Raw genomic sequence first — 3,940 nt, forward strand, 5'->3', positions numbered from 1 at the left:
GTAAGCCTTCAAGACTCAGATTCAGGAGCCAATGTCCAGGACAGTGCACATCCTGGAAGGTCCACCTACATCTGATGGGGAACAATTAAACTGCATAGCAATGTCCAAATTGGACCCAATTAAGATAACCGTAAGATGAAATGGATATGTCCAGTATTAACAGAGGTCAAGACAGGCGCGGCCATATTGGTGTTGGAGAGACAGTGTTCAGCAAAATTTGCACTGGACTCCAATCCTTAACTTTAATCAAGACTTCGGCAAGACTGAGAACTGATACAGGGGAACCTCTGAGAATTGTGCCTAAGGAGGGAGAAATGCGTCTTCCTGGTACTTCAAGTGAACTATCTGGGCTACAAAGTGGACGGGTCAGGTCTACAGTCTTTGGAGAACCAGGTGATTAAAGACACCCTGGCTCCCACATCCAGCCAGGAGTTCTGATCGTTTCTAGGGCTGATGACGTACTATGGAAAGTCTATACCAAACTGGGCCTCCATCTTGGTTCCGCTACATCAGCTGCTAAGAAAAGGGTCAAGCTTAGTCATGGCCCACCCGTCAAGCCCTGGCTTTTATGAGAATAAAGCAACAGCTATCATTGCTGAATGTCTCAGCACATTACTATCCTAGAAAAGATTTAGTGCCAACCTGCGATTGGTCTCCATGCGGCATCGGGGCAGTATTAGCACATCAATGGCCAAATGGAGAGAAATGCCCAATAGCATATTCCTTCAGTACCTTGGCAATAGCAGAAAGAAAGTACACCCGTATTGAAAAGGAAGGGTTGGCGGTAATATTTGGAGTGATGAAATTTCATCAGTATCTTTATGGGTGGAGATTTCTGATTGTCACCGATCACAAGCTGGGGCTGCTAAGAGAGGACAAGGCGGTGCCACCAATAGCATCGACTCATATCCGGCGGTGGACCTTATTATTGGTGGCTTACAACTATCAGTTGGAGCATTGGTTGAGTGATAAACACAGATGCCTTAAGTAGGCCGCCTTTAGCAGACGCCCCACTGATGGTGCCCAAAATCGAAGAGACGGTAATGACTGAATTTTTTGGATACCCTCCCAATGGCCGCACATAATAAATGTCTTTGGACGCAAAAGGATCCTGTCCTCACAGGAGTTAAACAATTAATATTGACGGGGGAAACGGAAAGGCCAGTACTCTCCAATTACACCCTTATTGGAATAACATAGAACATAGAACATAGAACAGTACAGCACAGAACAGGCCCTTCAGCCCACGATGTTGTGCCGACCTTTATCTGAAACCAAGATCAAGCTATCCCACTCCCTATCATCCTGGTGTGCTCCATGTGCCTATCCAATAACAGCTTAAATGTTCCTAAAGTGTCTGACTCCACTATCACTGCAGGCAGTCCATTCCACACCCCAACCACTCTCTGCGTAATGGAATAGAAGAGAGCAGCTCACGGTAGAAGATGGAATACTGCTAAGGGGGGCACGAGTGGTAGTTCTGAGTGTGGTGCCGCCTTGCCATACTGGCTGAACTGCGTCGTGGCTACCCAGGCGTGTCCAAAATGAAAATGCTGGCCAGGAGCTGTATTTGGTGGCCCAGAATGGACGCGGACATGGCCATGTGGCTTGGTGCCAGCAAGAACAAAAGGTGCCAGCAGCAGCTCCCCTACACACGTGGGAATGGCCAGGTAGACCATGAACTCAGCTGTACTGGATTATGCAGGCCCATTCATGGGCTCGATGTTCTTGGTCATAGTGGATGCCCACTCCAAGTGGATGGACGTACGTAGGGTGCATTCAGCGAACACAGCAATAACGGTACAGAAACTTTGGCAAACACAACAATAACAGTACAGAAAACTTCACACCTCATTTCGATGCATGGGATCCCGGAGGTGCTAGCCTCTGACAATGGACAAGCTTTTGCCAGCCAGGAGTTCAGCCGGTTCATGAAGTCGAATGGGACAAATCAGGATGGCCCCATACCATCCATCATCGAGTGGCCTCGCGGAGAGAATTGTTCAGACTTTAAAAGCTGGGTTAAAAAAGCCAGTAGCAACAACGGACACCAAGCTGTCACGTTGGTTATTTGACTATAGGACAACACCACCCCCGCCCCCCCCTCATGCCACTATGGGAATAACACCCGTAGAATTGCTCATGGGCCAACGACTCTGCACCAGATTAAGTTTGCTATTCCCAAACCTCGGGAGGGAAGGTGGAAAAACAACAAGAAGTCCGATGCAAAGGCCACAACATTAGTGGCCAAGAGAGACAATTGGAGACCGGTGGAAAAGTTTGTGTAAAGAATTACACAAATGGTCCCACACGGTTACCTGGAATGGTTGAGTCTAGGACAGGGCCTCTATCCCACAGGATGCGCGTGGGTGAGGCCATCCTGAAAAAACATCTGGACCAGGAGTGGACCTTGATATCACAGTTTGTCCAAGAGTCAACCATGCCCAGTGGGCCAAGAGCCGAGGAGAGCCCTCCCAGACCGGCTAGCTCCGCCTCTCTGTTGCCCGTAGTTAGAACCTCGGAGTCCGAAATGGACGCAGCAGATGGAATCGTGGTTGCTCCTCTGCCGCCTGAGGAAGGGGGTGAACTAGAACTCCGGCGCTCATGTCATGAGAGACAGGGACCTGTTAGATACACTCCTCCCACGTTGGATGTTGAGTTGGAGGATCGGGACCCAGCACTGAAACATCGCAAGAGGCGCATGAACCACCAAGATTCCTCGGACTTGGGGGCTGGGGAGGGGTGTAATGACTTTACCAAGGCCCATGAGGTTGGCGTCTTGGAGTACGAACTCCCTGATTGAGGTCATAATTTGCTACCAAATAAACCTGTTGGACTTTAACCTTGTGTTGTTAAAAGTCTTACTGAGGTCATAATTGCCAGCACAATCATCTGTATATAGAAATGGGAATGTCAGAGCTACTGACACTTGGATTCCGCCTGTACCAGATGCAGTCTAGGAGTGGAATAGAGCAAATAAAGGGAATCTGCTGAAGGGACATCGGCCTCTGAGGAGTTATTTCACATGTGATCTACTACACCAGTGGATCTCAGTGATCTAAACCATGGATCACAGTAATCTCCCACTCTGTGAGTCTCAATATTCTCCTACAATGCAGATCTACCTCAGTAGTCTTCTACGCTATGGATCTCAGTGACCACCCCAAACTGCGTCTGAATGATGTTCTACACTATGATAAGAGTGATCCCTCACAGTAAGGATCTCAGTAATCTTCTACACTGTGGATGTCAGTTTCTCCCATACTGCTGATCACAATGATCTCCTAGACTGTGGATCTAACTACTCCCCTCACAATGGATCTCAGCAACCATCTACACAACAGATCACAATGATCTCCTACACTGTGGAGCACAGTGATCTACTACATTGTGGATCCAGCTCAGTGATCTCCCACAGGGTGGATCTCTGAGATCTCCCACACTCTGGATCCCAGTGGCCATCTACTGAATGGATCTCAGTGACCATCTGCACAAATTATCTCAGTAACCTCCAACGCAATGGATCTAGGTGTCCAACACTGTGAATCTCAGTGATCTCTGTGATCTCCAACACTGTGGATCTCAGTTACCTCCAAGACGTGGGTGTACTTGCACCACATGGACTGCAGCGATTCAAGAAGGTGGCTCCCCAGCACCTTCTCAGAGCAAGTAGGGATGGGCAGTGCCATCCGCATCCTGTGTATGAATTTTGAAAATAGCAGTGTCAGGAGGAAAGCGAGACCTGAGACAGGAAGCACTTTCCACAATGACCCAGGAATAATGGAAGGATTTGATGTTGGACATTGAGTGACAGTTTCATTGGTGCTTTGGAGGTAACATTTACACCACTTGACATTAAAGACCAGGCTAGTGGAACGTCAAAGCTAAATGCATTGTGAGTCCAGTTAAACCTTGGTTATTGATGGGGTTATTACTCTCC

The sequence above is a fragment of the Mustelus asterias genome, unplaced genomic scaffold (genome assembly GCF_964213995.1).
Source record: "Mustelus asterias unplaced genomic scaffold, sMusAst1.hap1.1 HAP1_SCAFFOLD_1649, whole genome shotgun sequence".
NCBI classification, from domain to species: domain Eukaryota; kingdom Metazoa; phylum Chordata; class Chondrichthyes; order Carcharhiniformes; family Triakidae; genus Mustelus; species Mustelus asterias.